Here is an 18412-nt window from a genome sequence, read left to right as displayed (position 1 = left end):
AACTAATGATACTAAGTTGTCTTCCAGGTCTGTAGGAATTACGCAAGTAAGAAGAATGATACAATAAAGAATTCTTACCAATAAAAATAAGCAAGTACTAATTGATTGGAAATAGCATTTGTTGGTCTTGCAAATAATAAAGAAGGTGCTGGTGCAAATGCTACTAATCATGACACATTGATATTATTAACCACTTAAAGACCAAGGTCTACTTCTTGTCCAGATAGCATGTGGATGTAAAGTGCTGGTTTTTCCCCACATTTTTCATTTTCTCAAGGGGTAATAGGAGAAAATACCCCCCAAAAATTTTAACCCCATTTCTTCTGTATATGGGGATACCCCATATGTGGATGTAAAGTGCTGGTTTTTCCCCAAATTTTTCATTTTCACAAGGGGTAATAGGAGAAAATACCCCCCAAAATTTTTAACACCATTTCTATGGAAATACCCCATATGTGGATGTACAGTGCTCTGCTGGCTAACTACAATGCTCAGAAGAGAAGGAGCACCATTGAGCTTTTGGAGAGAATTTTTTGGAATGGAAGTCGGGGGCCATGTGCGTTTACAAAGCCACCATGGTGCCACAACAGTGGGCCCCCCGCTCCGCCTCATGTGACCCCAATTTGGAAACTAAACCCCTCACAGAATTTAATAAGGGGAGGAGTGGGTATTTACACCCCACTGGCATTTGATAGATCTTTAGAACAGTGGGTTGCGCAAATTAAAAATTAAATTTTTCATTTTCACGGAACACTGTTCCAAAAATCTGTCAGATGCCTGTGGGGTGTAAATGCTCACTCTACCCCTTATTACATTACGTGAGTGGTGTACTTTCCAAAATGGGGTCACATGTCCATTGTTCTGGCACCATGGGGATTTGTAAACACAAGTGGCCTTCAATTCCGGACAAATGTTCTCTCCGAAAGCCCAATGGCATTCCTTCTCTTCTGAGCATTGTGATGCGCCAGCAGAGAACTTTACATCCATTTATGGGGTATGTTCTTACTCAGAAGAAAGGGGGCTACAAATTTTGGGGGGCTTTTTTTCCTATTTTCCCTTGTGAAAATGAAAAATTTCGGGTAACACCAGAATTTTTGTGAATTTTTTTAAATTTCATTTTCCCATCCAACTTTAACGAAAATCGACAAACATCTGTGGGGTGTTAAGGCTCACTATACCCCTTGTTACGTTCCGGGAGGGGTGCAGTTTCCAAAATGGGGTCACATGTGGGTATTTATTTTTTTGCGTTTATGTCAGAACCGCTGTAAATCAGCCACCCCTGTGCAAATCACCAATTTAGGCCTCAAGTGCGCCTGCAGAGCATTTTATGCCCACATAATGGGTATTTTCATACTCAGGAGAAATTGTGTTACAAATTTTGGGGGTCTTTTTTTTTCCTTTTACCTCTTGTGAAAATGAAACATACGGGGCAATACCAGCATGTTAGTGTAAATTATTTTTTTTTGCCTCCAGCTGTTGCAAAACTCCCAGCATTCCCGGACAGTCAATGGCTGTCCGGTAATACTGGGAGTTGTTTTGCAACAGCTGGAGGCTCTGATTTGTAAACGGTGCCGTACCAGATGATTATCATTTTTATTTGGGGGGGGGGGGGGGGGTAACTGTGTAGGGGTATATGTATATGTAGTGCTTTACTTATTTTGTACAGTGTAGTGTAGTGTTTTTAGGGTACATTCCCACGGGCAGGGGTTTACAGCGAGTTTCCTGCTGGCTGGGAGTTTGAGCAGTAGCAGAAAATTTGCTGCATCTCAAACTTGCAGCGAGAAACTTGCTGTAAACCCCTGCCCGTGTGAATGTACCCTGTACATAAGGGTACAAACTCTGTGTTTTGCAACTAGTGTGCCTTCAGCTGTTGCAAAAATACAACTCTAACCATGCACTTACAGCCGAAGGGCATGCTGGGACTTGTAGTTATGCAACAGCTGCAGGCATACTACTGCAACTCCCAGCATGCCCTTTGGCTGTCCATGAATGCTGGGGTTGTAGTTATGCAACAGCTGGAGGCACAAAAATGTGCCTCCAGCTGTTGCATAACTACAACCCCCAGCATGCGCAAACTACCAAAGGGCATGTTGGAAGTTGTAGTAGTGCCTTCTGCTGTTGCATAGCAACAACTCCCAACATGCCCTTGTGTGCATTCTGGGAGTTGTTGCTAAGCAACAGTAGGAGGCCAGCCTTACCTCCTGCTGCAGCGCTCTGATGATCCGCCAGCTGTCACTGCCGCCAACTCTGCTCCTGGGCCCCAATGCCACAGCCGATGCTGAGAATCAGGGGCCCCAGCCTCGGGTACACACTCCCAGCACCCGGAACAGGGGTGGAGCAGGTGCCATTAAGGACACCCCCAAAGCAGGCATCCTGAATCAGGACGATCGTGAGGTGGCACCAGTGCCACCTCACTCCTGCTGCTAAAGGATGATAGGTGCCGTCTCGGATGGCACCTATCATCCTTTTTTTCCAGGTCACTGGGGACCTGATTGACCCGGAATTGCCGCAAATCGATGATCTGAATTGATCGCGATTTGCGGCGATCGCCAACATGGGGGGATCTCATGACCCCCACAGGCATTGTCATGGGATGCCTGCTGAATGATTTCAGCAGGCATCCTGGTACGGTCCCCGCCCGGCGAGCAGCAGGGACCGGAAACACTCAGTGTGTACAGGTACGCCCTGAGTCCTCAAGGATCGGGGATGCAGGGCGTACGCATAGACCCTGCATCCCCAAGAGGTTAGACTATAGTTATGCTAAAACATCCAAGCATGTGAGAGTAATTCATAGTGTCTCCAAATCGTGATGCCTGTATCAGTTTTATGCTGCACACGGTTTGGGAACCATTAACCCCTTAAAGACACAGCCCATTTTGGCCTTAAGGACACAGCCAATTTTATTTTTACATTTTTGTTTTTTCCTCCTCGCCCACTTTTATTTCCATCCATAGACTCATATGAGGGCTTGTTTTGTTGTGCAACCATTGTACTTTGTAATGACATCACTCATTTTACCATAAAATGTACGGCAATCCCAAAAATATTATTTGTGTGAGGAATTTGAAAAAAAACTGCAATATGGAACTGTAAAATGACATGTTTTCTTTATGCTGTGTTAGTGTGATTAAAATGATTGCTGTTTTTAAATTTGCCCTATTTTGATCACCTATTACTTTCTCATTTCTCCATATACCAGGCTGTATGAGGGTTCATATTTTTCACTGTGATCTGTAGTTTTTATTGGTACCACTTCTGCATATACAGTATATTTTAGCAGTTATATGCAGTAGGTTTCATTATTTATTTTTTTGGGAATGTTCACGTCATTCACTGTACAGGATCATTAGCATTATATTTTAATAGTTCAGACATTTACGCACGTGCCAAAACCATATACATGTTTATGATTTTTTTTATTCATATTTACGCATTTTGGGGTAAAATGGGAAAAAGGGGCGATTAAATTTTTTATTGTGGTAGGGCTTTTTCAATCTTTTTAAAACCTTTTTTTTACTATTTCTTTACACTTTTTATGCCCCCACTGGGGACTATTTTTTGCAATCTTTAGATTGCAGATACTGATCAGTGCTATGCATAGGCATACCACTGATCAGTATTACCGGGGAGCTTCTTCTCTGGTCTGCTGGAAGGCAGACCAGAGAAGAAGATGCCAGGAGGATGGACAGAGGTAGGTGAGGGGACCTCCATCTGCCATCTTGGATGATCGGATCCCCGTGTCCATGATTGGATGTTGCATTGCTGCAGATGCTGTGATCTGTATTGATCACGCCATCTGAGGGGTTAATGGCAGACATTAGCTTGATCACTGATGTCTGCCATTACCGGCTGGTCCCTGGCTACTGATAGCAGCTGGGATCTGCTGTGCATGATGTGAGTACCAATCCGGTGCTCGTGTCATGTATAGGACATAAATGTACGTCCTGGTGCGTTAAAGACCACACCAAGACGCACATTTCCGTTCTATGTTGTTAAGGGGTTAAACTAATGGACACATTTCATAAGTGTGTCCAAACTGTAGCCAGGCAGGATATATGTCCACCTTTAGGGCTCATTCACGCGACAGGATTTATTTGCGGGTTTCTCACTGCGTGTTTGAAAGGGGGCAGGCTCCAGCAGCTGTTCGCAACAGATCTTCAGCTGCGGAATTTCAGCTGTGGAAAATCCACCGCAGATCCTATTGACTTTAATTGGGCTTGTGGCGGATTTTCCACAGCCGAAAATCTACTGCGGACAGCCGTGGAGAGCCCGCCCCCTTTTAAACTGCATATAAATCCGCTGGTGTGAACAAGCCTAAGGTTATGCTTACTCATGCATATTTTTGCTGCAAATCAGCAAATCTGAAGCAGAAAATACGAACTTGTGACCATACCCTTGGTATGGCAGTCACTGCTAAAACCCATCCTGGGGAATATTAAAGGTTTCTTTAGCAGCCCTTGACCCTTTCAACCCTTGCTCTCTTTTTAATTAATACAAAAAAATCATGACAGAATATATATATATATAAATATATATATATATATATATATACATAAAACCAAAGAATAAGTTGGCCAGCACTATTGATTCCAAACTATTATATAGACCTGGCTTACAGGTGCAGGCTGCTGGGCTAAATATACAACAACAAGAGAATACAGCAGCACACTGCTAGCACAAAAATATAGATAAAACATGAGTATATAGATGACACATGAGTATATAGGTAGAACATGAAAAACTATATAGCTGTAGTGCAATAAATGAAAATATGAAATTATGAAATTATGAGGTGCTTAGCTTGTAAATTTGGCGGCCAAATAGCTTGAACCGTCCCACCACGGTAAGGTGACCTCATTTTGGGACAGACCCTACACTATGAATATGCCTCTGTGTGAACAGTTCAGCAGGCATTGCAAGATCTGAAACATCCAAGGCACCTTATATACACCTAATAGAGGTGGGTGGGGTGCAAGAGCCAACATGGAGGTAGCCACTCCCTCATATGTGTAATACAACCAAAGAATAAAATTAAGTCACCTTACCGTGGTGGGACGGTCCAAGCTATTTGGCCGCCAAATTTGCAAGCTAAGTACCTTATAATTTCATATTTTCATTTATTGCACTACAGCTATATAGCTTTTCATGTTCTATCTATATTCTCATGTTTCATCTATATACTCATATTTTATCTATATCTTTGTGCTAGCAGTGTGCTGCTGTATTCTCTTGTTGTTGTATATTTAGCCCAGCAGCCTGCACCTGTAAGCCAGGTCTATATAATAGTTTGGAATCAATAGTGCTGGCCAACTTATTCTTTGGTTGTATTACACATACGGGGGAGTGGCTACCTCCATGTTGGCTCTTGCACCCCACCCACCTCTATTAGGTGTATATGAGGTGCCTTGGATGTTTCAGATCTTACAATGCCTGCTGAACTGTTCACACAGAGGCATATTCATAGTGTAGTGTCCGTCCCAAAATGAGGTCACCTTACCGTTAGACATGTGCAATTCGGTTCGGCACGAATGTCAAATTTACCGGATTTTGCTGTTTTCGTGCATTCGGGCCGTTCCGAATGCACAAAAACATTTTTCGAATATTTCCGAATAGCAACGATAAAATGAATAGCAACATAATGAATGCATTCGTTATTCTCTGAATGCATGCGGTAAAAAAAAAAGAATGCATTCGTTATCCGAAAACAAATGCATTAATTATTTACCGAATGCATGCAGTAAAAAAAGGAAAGTAAAGAATTTTTTCTAATTTTTTTATTGTTCCTTGCGCTACACTGTTTCTGTTTGTTAGTTATTGTTTTACTGTTACTAGGGTGCCTCCAGCTGTTGCAAAACTACAACACCCACCCAGCACGCGGCTGTCTGGGCATGCTGGGAGTTGTAGTTTTGCAACAGCTGGAGGCACACTTTGGCTAACACACGCATTTGCACAATGCTTTTAAATTCATTTTCAAATTCCGCTGGCTTTTGTCAGAAATGGGTTACCAGTTCAATGACATGAATAGTTATTGCCGTGGGAACATTTTTCATTCATAAAACTGCAGGCTTAATTGGATAATTGCCGTGTAGAACGCTTAGGACACCAAACATTCTACACTGCAATTATCCAATTAAGTCTGCGGTTTTATGAATGAAAAATTTTCCCACGGCAATAACTATTCATGTCATTGACCTCAATCACCCGACAATCAAACACATCGATCAAACACATCAATCATTCACACAGCATTCATTCATTCATTCATTCATTTACTCATTCATTCAACATTTCTGTATGTATTAATAATTTATCAATACATAATGTAATGTTGAATGAATGAGTAAATTAATGAATGAATGAATGCTGTATGAATGATTGATGTGTTTGATCGTCGGGTGATTGAGGTCAATGACATGCATAGTAATTGCCGTGGGAACATTTTTCATTCTTAAAACTGCACGCTTAATTGGATAATTGCCGTGTAGAACGCTTAGGACACCAAACATTCTACACTGCAATTATCCAATTAAGTCTGCGGTTTTACGAATGAAAAATGTTCCCACAGCAATTACTATGCATGTCATTGACCTGGTAACCCATTTCTGACAAAAGCCAGCAGAATTTGAAAATGAATTAAAAATAATTGTGCGAATGCGTGTGTTTGCCAAAGTATGCCTCCAGCTGTTGCAAAACTACAACTCCCAGCATGCCCAGACAGCCGCATGCTGGGTGGGTGTTGTAGTATTGCAACAGTTTGATTGATGCGTTTGATTGTCGGGTGATTTATGTATAACATCATGTTATCCATAAATCACCCGACAATCAAACACATCGATCAAGCACATCAATCATTCATACAGCATTCATTCATTCATTCATTCATTCATTTACTCATTCATTCATTCAACATTACATTATGTATTAATATAAATCACATAAAATTATATTATCTTACCTGTCTTCCAATGTTCCGATCTCTGTGGCTGCCCTCTTTTCCTGCCCACACTCCGATAATGGTCCCCTGCTTAAAAAAGATTTACCCGAATGTACCCGAATACCGAATGTATACGAAAAATCAAACCCACCCGAATATCGAATGTATCAGAAAAAATTAGTCCTCCGGACACCCGAATACCGAATGTATCCGAAAAAATTAACCCACCGGCCACCCGAATACCGAATGTACCCGAAAAAAAATGAAACCTGGACACCCGAATACCGAATGTATCTGAAAATCAAAACTGAATATATTGCTGAACCGAAAATTTTATATGAAACGAAAAAACAAAACGAAAAAAAATAACATTTTTCTTCTGGACATGTCTACTTACCATGGTGGGAAGGTCCAAGCTATTTGGCTGCCAAATTTGCAAGCTAAGTACCTCATAATTTCATATTTTTATTTATTGCACTACAGCTATATAGCTTTTCATGTTCTATCTATATACTCATGTTTCATCTATATACTCATGTTTTATCTATATCTTTGTGCTAGCAGTGTGCTGCTGTATTCTCTTGTTGTTGTATAAATATTTATATATATATATATATATATATATATATATATATATGTGTGTGTGTGTATATATATATATATATACATATTTATTTATTATTATTATTTTTTTCTGTTCAACTAGTTTTCCATACTTTGGTGTACATCGGGATTTTTTTCAAGATTTATCACTTACATCAACTGCTGTTAATCTGAAAAGTACTTAATCAGTGGAGTGAAATAATCAGTGATGGCAGAACTATTGTAATTAGGACAGGGATATGCTCCTATATGACCAACGTAAAGTTTTTGTTTAGTCGGTGCGGGCACAATCAGTTGATGGCTGGGCCCTTGCAATCACTGGGGATAGATTTGGTGTTGTAGTTAGGGACAACACTGGTATAATCATTGTGGCAATTATGGTACAATTGGACAGTACTTTATAATCACAGTGCATTAGAGAGCAGTACAGACATTTTATCTGGTGTGGATAAATTGGTGATTAGATGAATCTCAAACTACATCAGAAATAGCAAAAAAAAGCTGAATAATACATTCAGCACATGAAAGAAAAATGATACACTACTAGTTTTATAATAATATAAAAAAAAAATTTTTACAGGTTATTTCAAGTGTACAGCACAAACACGTAGCAAATATGACTTACATTTAAATCTACTTTAATATTCATACATGTACACCCTGGATACCTGAGCTTGTTTTACAAAACGTAGAAGTTGACACACAGTCAATGAACAGCGATCATGCTACTGTCCACCATAAAGCCTTTAGATGCTGTCATTAATGGCGATCACAACATCTAAAGGTTACAATGACAGGTGCTGGTGGGTCCGGGGTGCTCATCAGACTCCCTGCAGAGAAATTTCTGGAGTCGGATAAGCCTCATGGTGGCTAGAGGGTTGCTCCTTACCTCCATGTTACTGATCGTCACTTTTCTAACACAGGGTGCTGATTCAGTATTTGCAGACTAAATGTCTTCTATGGCAACTTAAACAGTGTAAATAAACGATTTAAATATAATTTTAATGATCCTGCGTCGTCAATGGTGTAAATAAATAAAAAAAATGCCAGAATTACTGATCTTTGGTCACGTGACATCACATATCGGAAAAAAAATTATAAAACGTAATCGAGAAGTCCCATCAAAATGGCACCAATAAAGACTACAGTACAAACAAGTGAGCCCTGAAACAGTCATATGAGTTATAGGAGTCAGAAAGGGGCAATTTGAAGCATAGTTATTTTGTAAAGTAAAAGTTGTACAATAATAGAAAATACTATTACTATGTAAATGTGGATATTGCATTAATCATTTTGACCCACAGAATAAAGATACGGTGTCCGTTTTGCAGTAAAAACAACCAACATTTTCAACTTCTCCCCACAAAAAAAAATGTTTTTGTTTGCCATGTACATTTTATGGTGAATTGAAAGGTGTCGTTGCAAAGTGCAATTGACCACACAAAAAATAATCTCATATATGGCTCTTTGGATGGAAAATAAAAGTGTTATATCTGCTAAAATGCCATGCTGAAAAAACTTTACAGCAAAAATGAAAATTGTCCGTGTCTCAGTACTCTGTCAGAGGGGAAAGTACATAAATATATTTAGTGTGGTATTCCATGTGATGACTGCAGAAGGGTGCTTGCATATTTAATGAAGCTTCAATCACTGCATTGAGTTGCTAGCTATGCAACTGTATCTACATGTAGTTCACTCGGACAACCCCAGCTACTTATTACCAGTTCAAAAACATATAAATACAAACACACACACACACACACACACACACACACATATATATATATATATATATATATATATATATATATATATACACATATCACCAAACTGATGCAGATGTTGGCCTTATTTCAAAGCCCATGCCCATATGTCATTATTTTCCTCTATAATCTTTCATGTTATGCATTATTCTCCATGTTAATTGAACTGACAAAACACTCTAGTCATTGTACTCCAGTCATTGTAGTGGCTTTCCAAGTCCCTCCACACTTGGACACTTGGTGCATTATGCATAATACACCCAGTGAGTAGTGATGTAGCGAACATAAAACTTCCGCAAAAGTTTGCGAACCGGCCAAACCACCATTGATTTCAATGGGCAGGCAAATTTTAAAACCCACAGGGACTCTTTCTGGCCACAATAGTGATTTAAAAGTTGTTTCAAGGGGGCTAACAATTGGACTGTGGCGTGCCGGAGTGGGATCCATGGCAAAACTCCCATGGAAAATTACATAGTTGATGCAGAGTCTGGTTTTAATCCATAAAGGGCATAAATCACCTAACATTCCTAAATGGTTTGGAATAACATTCTTTAGCCCCCTTTAGGCATCACATAGTTAGATCCCCCCTTTAGACAGCACATAGATTCCCCCATATTAGGCAGCACATAGTTAGAGCCTCCCTTTAGGCAGCACATAGTTAGAGCACCCCTTGAGGCAGCACATAATGGGATTTGAATCCAAGGCCTCAGCACTGCAAGGCAGCAGTGCTAACCTCTGAGCCACCATGCTACAACATATTGTCAGGGTCCGGAATAGCGGCTAGTGAAGACACTGGAGGTGGATCCTCTGTACCAGAGAGGCGATGAAGCGAGCCGTACTGGGGAATCGGTTCTAAGCAGTTAGAGGTGTTCACCAGAGCCCGCCGCAAAGCAGGATGGACTTGCTGCGGCAGAAACTAAGAGGTTCCCCAGTAGCGACTCGACCTCTCTGGCAGCTGAGACTGTCGCGGTACACAAGGACTAGACAGAGGCGAGGTCAGACGTAGCAGAAGGTCAGGGCAGGCAGCGAGGTTCATAGTCAGGGGCAACAGCAGAAGGTCATGGTACACAGGCTTGGGACACACTATAACGCTTTCTCAGGGCACAAGGCAACAAGATCCGGCAAGGAGAGGAAGCAAGACGGCGCGCGCGCGCCATAGGGAGCGGGGCCACGCGCGCTCCGGGAGGAAGCAGATGGAGCGAGAGGTGAGTGAGACGGGGCGCGATCTGAGGGCGGACACGAGCCGTGCCTCGGATCGCGTCCCCTCCTGGGACCAGAGAGCAGCGCTCGCGGTCAGCAATGCCGACCAGAGCGCTGCAGACAGAGGCACGCTGTGAGCGCTCCGGGGAGGCAGCGGGACCCAGAGTGCTCGGTGTGACACATATGTTGTATCGCCGCGTGCGAAAATGTCTGATTTAAAAAAATATACCACTAATTAAACCGCACGGTCAATGGCGTACGCGCAAAAAAAATTCCAAAGTCCAAAATAGCGTATTTTTGGTCACTTTTTATATCATGAAAAGATGAATAAAAAGCGATCAAAAAGTCATATCAATGCAAAAATGGTACCGACAAAAACTTCAGATCACGACACAAAAAATTAACCCTCATAGCACCCTGAACACGGAAAAATAAAAAAGTTATAGGGGTCAGAAAATGACAATTTTAAACATATACATTTTCCTGCATGTAGTTATGATTTTTTTCTGAATCAATACAAAATCAAACCTATAAAAGTAGGGTATCATTTTAACCGTATGGACCTAGAGAATAAAGATAAGGTTTCAGTTTTACCAAAAAATGTACTACGTAGAAACGGAAGCCCCCAAAAGTTACAAAATGGCTGTATTTTTTCAATTTTGTCGCACAATGATTTTTTTCCCATTTCGCCGTAAATTTTTGGGTAAAATGACTGATATCATTACAAAGTAGAATTAGTGGCGCAAAAAATAAGCCATAATACAGATTTTTAGGTGCAAAATTTTAAGAGTTATGATTTTTTAAAAGCAAGGAGGAAAAAACGAAAAAGCAAAAACCGAAAAACGCCCGGTCCTTAAGGGGTTATAGAAAAAAAGCTTGCCAGCGAAGTTCCCCTTTTAAGCAGTGGTCCCCAACTAGGGTGCCTCCAGCTGTTGCAAAACACACGGACTGATATCTTTCAGCCCTTTGAATACTGTAGTAGTCATTTGCTTGAAGGAACTTAAGTTTTATACTGGAGTACCCCTTTTAACCAGCGGTTCCCTCCCAACCAGGGTGCCTCCAGCTGTTGCAAGACACACGGACTGATATCTTTCAGCCCTTTGAATACTGTAGTAGTTAGTTGCTTGAAGGAACTTAAGTTTGATTCTGGAGTATCCCTTTTAACCAGCGGTTCCCTCCCAACAAGGGTGCCTCCAGCTGTTGCAAGACACACGGACTGATATCTTTCAGCCCTAAAAAGGGCTTTTTTGGGTGCTGTCCTTAAAGCCGATGTTACACTAGTGCTTTAGAAGTAAACTGGAACCTGAATACACCACCTAGCAGCAACCTAGCTATCGCTTTCCCTATACAGCAGGAGCAGCTTCTCTGACCCTCCACTTCCTAAGCCTGCAGCATGCCGAATGAGGGTAAAATGGTGTCCATGCAAGAGGTAGGAGGGTCTGGAAGGGAGGGACTGCTGCTGATTGGCTGTAATGTGTCTGCTGACTCTGACTCACAGGGTCAAAGTTTACTGCAGTGTTAAAGTATAGGGGCGGATCGAGCTTCACATGTGTTCGTCCGGCGATGCGATTGCGAACATGCTAAATTCGCCGGGAACTGTTCGCCGGCGAACAATTCGCGACATCTCTACCAATGACCAGTTAAATCAAACCAAAAAAAGAGGGTCCCACTCTGTCTTCATCTGTGACTATAGTTAAACGCATTTTTCAGTATTTACCTAAATGAAGGTTCTTTTATCTACAATTTTTCTTTTAAATGGGAATAACATAAACATCCAATTCTATTAATGAGCATAGGAATTATCCATTGCCCACCCTGGTACCCTGTGTACCATACATTCTCCTTCTGTACAATACTGGCTCCACCTTGCTTGTACCAACCAGCAAAGACCCCTTCCCAACTTGGTAGGCACATACAAAAGTATATTTAACAATTTCCAATATTTACAATTCATTTTCCCCCCTCACCATTCCCTAACCCACCTACACAATGAGACCACAGAGTACTATATAGAGAAAAAGTCAGGCTATTTCCCCTGTGTTACAATATTCTTTACATTTATAGATTGGTAATAGAGCTTCTCATAAATAATAATGGGATGTGCATGAAGCCTTTTATTTTTTTTTTCAGAGTCCCAGCATTTTATTAGTTGTAATTTAGCAGCAAATAATGTTTTAATCAGACCCTTCCTTCTAGTCGGCTGCAGATGAACATCTGAGTCATTGCCTAGCAACACAAATGCAGGTGTAAAACTAAAATACTTTTCTTCTGATAACATCAAATACTTTTTTGCCAATATTTCCATATTTTCAGACAGGCCTATAGTAAGTGTACATAACCTACATCAGGTATTCCACATTTCAATCATTCAATCTTTTTATGGTAGATTTTATTCAAGAAAAATGGAATGTAAATAATCTGTGTATCAGATTGAACTGAATCATTTGATAATTTTATTACATCGGGTTAGGAAGCAAAGCAGATCTAAGCTTGTCCAAATCACTGTCCCTACCTACTTGAATTTTCAGCCCTAGATGGTGGATCCTGAGTCTAGTTTTGGGAGGGGCATAATCGGAGTATTTTGTGTTGGCGGAAAGAAAATTACTTTTACCAGCTGTACACAGGATATAGACCATGTAAATGATTATATACAGGACCATATAGAGGTATATACCAGCTGTACACAGGATCTCTATACTATATTAGTGATTATATACAAGACCATACAGTGGTAGATACCAGCTATACACAGGATCTGTATACTATATAAGTGATTATATGCAGGACCATATAGAGCTGTATACCAGCTGTACACTGCTCATGTATACAATATAAGTGATTACTGTCACATCTAGGGACTCCCAGGTCACATCTTTTCTGATCAGCGTCTTCCTCTTTCCTTTTCGTCTCCAACTGGCTCAGACCGCCATGATGTCCTCTTTCAGCCAAAACTTTATTTCTCCAGCATCTGCAGGACAAACATGTTAGACTCCACATTTTTCCAGTGCTCTCCTCATGTCTACACAATCTCCCCATCTATAGGCCCTCAAACTCTAATAGTGCACTCCTTGGTGTCCCGCTCAGTAACAGGGCAGGTAGGTAGCCAGGTATGTAGGTTGGTCACTGTTTCCCAACCAGGGTGCATCTAACTGTTGCAAAACTACAACTCCCCCCGCAATTGAAACATTTTTAAAAAACAAACAAGCAAACATGTATGCTTACCTGTCCAACTCCCATGCAACTGTCAAGAATACACATCCTCCACAGTGGAGGTGCCGATTAGTGACATCATCGCGCCTGCACTTCGTAGGGGCAGAGGTGACTCTGTCCTTTCAGCATAAGCTGCAGCCTGATGTTTACATTAACAGGGAGCTTTTACAGGCGAAAGCAGCACTTGATCGCCTAGGGATCTGGGATAAGTGTTATCCCAATATGTTTTTAATTTAAAAATTAAATTTTTCATGATTATATTTCATCAATATTTTATTTTACCACTACTTAATTCTACTAAAAGCCTATAGATCTCTGTTATCGGCATTATTTGAAAAATGTACACATTATCACATTTTTTCTTTTGTATGTTTACAGTTGCAAGAAAAAGTATGTTAACCCTTTGGAATTATATGCATTTCTGCACAAATTGGTCATAAAATGTGATCTGATCTTCATCTAAGTCACAACAATAGACAATCACAGTCTGCTTAAACAAATAACACACAAATAATTAAATGTTACCATGTATTTATTGAACATACCATGTAAACATTCACAGTGCAGGTGGAAAAAGTATGTGAAACACAAATAGAGAAACATAGCCGCACATCCTCCATTTGTATTTTGATCTACTTGCTTCTCAGCATAATTTAAAAAACTAACAGGTTGTTAGTTTACATTTTGATCAAAAAGTACAGCCCACTCGCCACTGTCTGTTTTCTCTATTTGAATTGACATTGTGTTTTCTATCCCCCCTCTCTTTTTTTGTTGTTTTTACTTGGTCTGCACTTTGCCCCTCCCCCTCAGCCCAGCCCTATATAAATTAGCAGGAAGCTGCACAGGGCCCTTTCCTTTCTGGCAGCCTCTCAGTCTGACTGGGAGCACATGGTAAGTGAGCCTTTACACCTTGTTCACATTGGTGTGGTGCTGTGCGGCGTCCATTGCTGCCGCGGCACCATGTCTGTAGGGAGGCTCGGCCCTGGGACTGGTTTGAGTGGGTCGTTCCCCTGTGGGCACTTGTGTTGCGACGGTGGTGGTTGCCAACCAGTGCTACGCCTTTCTATGCTAGGGACGTTAGGGACCCACTACTTACAGGTGGCCTTGACGTAGCTAGTGGGCTTGCACTTTATGATCATAAAGTACACTAACGACCTGTTAGTTTAATAAATGTTGCTGAGAAGCATTAGATCATTGTGGATGCTGTGGATGTGCAACCATGTCAGTTTTCTCTATTTGGAAAAAGTATGTGAACCCCTAGACTAATGACATCTCCAAGAGCTAATTGAACTGAGGTGTCATCCAAATGGAGTCCAATCAATGAGATGAGATTGGAGGTGTTGGTTACAGCTATAAAAAGCATCAACCAGTTCTGAGTTTGCGTTTCACAAGAAGTATTGCCTGATGTGAGTAATGCCTCGCACAAAAGAGCTCTCAAAAGACCTACCATTAAGAATTGCTGACTTGCATAAAGCTGGAAAGGGTTATAAAAGTATCTCCAAAAACCTTGCTGTTTATCAGTCCATGATAAGACAAACTGTCTATAAATGGAGAAAGTTCCACACTGCTGCTACTCTCCCTAGGAGTGGCCATCCTGTAAAGATGGCTTCACTGTGACAAAACAAAGAGTGGTCGGCTCCCCACTGTTACGCCGAGCGCTCCGGGTCCCCGTTCCTCCCCGGAGCGCTCGCCTCATCCTCGTTGCTGCAGCGCCCCGGTCAGATCTCCTGACCGGGTGCGCTGCGGTACCGCCTCCGGCCGGGATGCGATTCGCGATGCGGGTGGCGCCCGCTCGCGATGCGCACCCCGGCTCCCGTACCTGACTCGCTCTCCGTCGGTCCTGTCCCGGCGTGCGCGGCCCCGCTCCCTAGGGCGCGCGCGCGCCGGGTCTCTGCGATTTAAAGGGCCAGTGCACCAATGATGGTGCCTGGTCCAATCTTCCAATTACCTTGATTAGTTTCCACCTGTGCACTCCCTACTTATACCTCACTTCCCCTGCACTCCCTTGCCGGATCTTGTTGCCCTTGTGCCTAGTGAAAGCGTTCCCTTGTTTGTTCCTAGCCCGTGTTCCAGACCTCCTGCCGTTGCCCCTGACTACGATCCTTGCTGCCTGCCCCGACCTTCTGCTACGTCCGACCTTGCTTCTGTCTACTCCCTTGTACCGCGCCTATCTTCAGCAGTCAGAGAGGTTGAGCCGTTGCTAGTGGATACGACCTGGTCACTACCGCCGCAGCAAGACCATCCCGCTTTGCGGCGGGCTCTGGTGAAAACCAGTAGTGACTTAGAACCGGTCCACTAGCACGGTCCTCGCCAATCCCTCTCTGGCACAGAGGATCCACCTCCTACCAGCCGGGATCGTGACAGTAGATCCGGCCAGGGATCCCGCTGAAGTTCCTCTGCCAGTTGTCGCCGACCTCCCCACACTGGTCGCCCAGCAAGCCCGACAGATTGCCCAACGAAATCACCAGCTGGCTTACTTGACCACCGTGACACTGCAACTTCAGTCACAGATACAGCAGCTTCAGTTACAATTTCAGTCACAGCTACAGCTGCAACAACCATCTCCTCCGCCGGCTCCTGCAACTCCTCCGCAGCAACCGGCCGCTCCTAACCCCTGCTTGTCCCTGCCGGACAAATTTGATGAGGACTCTAGACTCTGCCGTGGTCTCCTTTCTGGAAAGGCCTTGTCTGGGGCCATACCGCTCTGGGACCGCAATGATCCTGCCACAGCCACAGTCCAGTCCTTCTTCGCTGAGGTCCGTGGTGTCTTCGAGGAGCCTGCCCGAGCTTCTTCTGCCGAGACTGCCCTGCTGAACCTGGCCCAGGGTGTTTCTTCCGTTGGCGAGTACGCCATTCAGTTCCGTGCTCTTGCTTCCGAGTTGTCCTGGAATAGTGAGGCTCTCTGCGCGACCTTTAAAAAAGGCCTATCCAGCAACATTAAAGATGTTCTGGCCGCACGAGAAACTCCTGCTAACCTACATGAACTCATTCATCTTGCCACTCGCATTGACATGCGTTTTTCCGGATGGCGTCTGGAGCTCCGCCTGGATATGGACTTTGTTCGCACGAGGCGTTTTTTCTCCCCGGCTCCTCTCTCCTCTGGTCCTCTGCAATCCGTTCCTGTGCCTCCCGCCGTGGAGGCTATGCAAGTTGACCGGTCTCGCTTGACACCTCAAGAGAGGACACGACGCCGCATGGAGAATCTTTGCCTGTACTATGCCGGTACCGAACACTTCCTGAAGGATTGTCCTATCCGTCCTCCCCGCCTGGAAAGACGTACGCTGACTCCGCACAAAGGTGACACAGTTCTTGATGTCAACTCTGCTTCTCCACGCCTTACTGTGCCTGTGCGGATATCTGCCTCTACCTTCTCCTTCTCTACTATGGCCTTCTTGGATTCCGGATCTGCAGGAAATTTTTTTTTGGCCTCTCTTATCAACAGGTTCAACATCCCTGTGACCAGTCTCGCCAGACCCCTCTACATCAATTGTGTTAACAATGAAAGTTTGGACTGTGCCGTGCGTTACCGCACGGAACCCCTCCTAAAGTGCATCGGACCTCATCACGAAAGAATTGAGTTTTTGTTCCTCAGGTTCTTTGGACCCAAGAAGAGGGGGAGACCCAAGGGGGGGGGGTACTGTTACGCCGAGCGCTCCGGGTCCCCGTTCCTCCCCGGAGCGCTCGCCTCATCCTCGTTGCTGCAGCGCCCCGGTCAGATCTCCTGACCGGGTGCGCTGCGGTACCGCCTCCGGCCGGGATGCGATTCGCGATGCGGGTGGCGCCCGCTCGCGATGCGCACCCCGGCTCCCGTACCTGACTCGCTCTCCGTCGGTCCTGTCCCGGCGTGCGCGGCCCCGCTCCCTAGGGCGCGCGCGCGCCGGGTCTCTGCGATTTAAAGGGCCAGTGCACCAATGATGGTGCCTGGTCCAATCTTCCAATTACCTTGATTAGTTTCCACCTGTGCACTCCCTACTTATACCTCACTTCCCCTGCACTCCCTTGCCGGATCTTGTTGCCCTTGTGCCTAGTGAAAGCGTTCCCTTGTTTGTTCCTAGCCCGTGTTCCAGACCTCCTGCCGTTGCCCCTGACTACGATCCTTGCTGCCTGCCCCGACCTTCTGCTACGTCCGACCTTGCTTCTGTCTACTCCCTTGTACCGCGCCTATCTTCAGCAGTCAGAGAGGTTGAGCTGTTGCTAGTGGATACGACCTGGTCACTACCGCCGCAGCAAGACCATCCCGCTTTGCGGCGGGCTCTGGTGAAAACCAGTAGTGACTTAGAACCGGTCCACTAGCACGGTCCTCGCCAATCCCTCTCTGGCACAGAGGATCCACCTCCTACCAGCCGGGATCGTGACACCCACTCTGTCACTTTGTTTTGTAGCTAAAGGCAGCTTTAGGCCTGTGACTTACAAGGAATCAGTTACAGCTGTGGATGTCACGTCTAGGCATACGCAGTGTGATTAAGTTACCAGGCTGCTTAGGGTGAATGCATACTTCAGGGAGTGGAGCAGCAGCTCGGGAGACAGTCAATGAGATATGTTTTTTTGTGGAGTGGGACAACTGTACAGTAAGGGGGCACTACCGGGGTCTACCTACAGTGAAGGGTCCCTTCTGGGGGGATTTCTACTCTCTGGGGGACACTATTGGGACTAACTGTTTCAGGGGTGCTATTACAGTATGGGGCACACAAGATGGCATTAT

Source organism: Hyla sarda, chromosome 4, assembly GCF_029499605.1.
Source record: "Hyla sarda isolate aHylSar1 chromosome 4, aHylSar1.hap1, whole genome shotgun sequence".
Taxonomy (NCBI): domain Eukaryota; kingdom Metazoa; phylum Chordata; class Amphibia; order Anura; family Hylidae; genus Hyla; species Hyla sarda.
Note: the sequence above shows the minus strand (reverse complement) of the source record.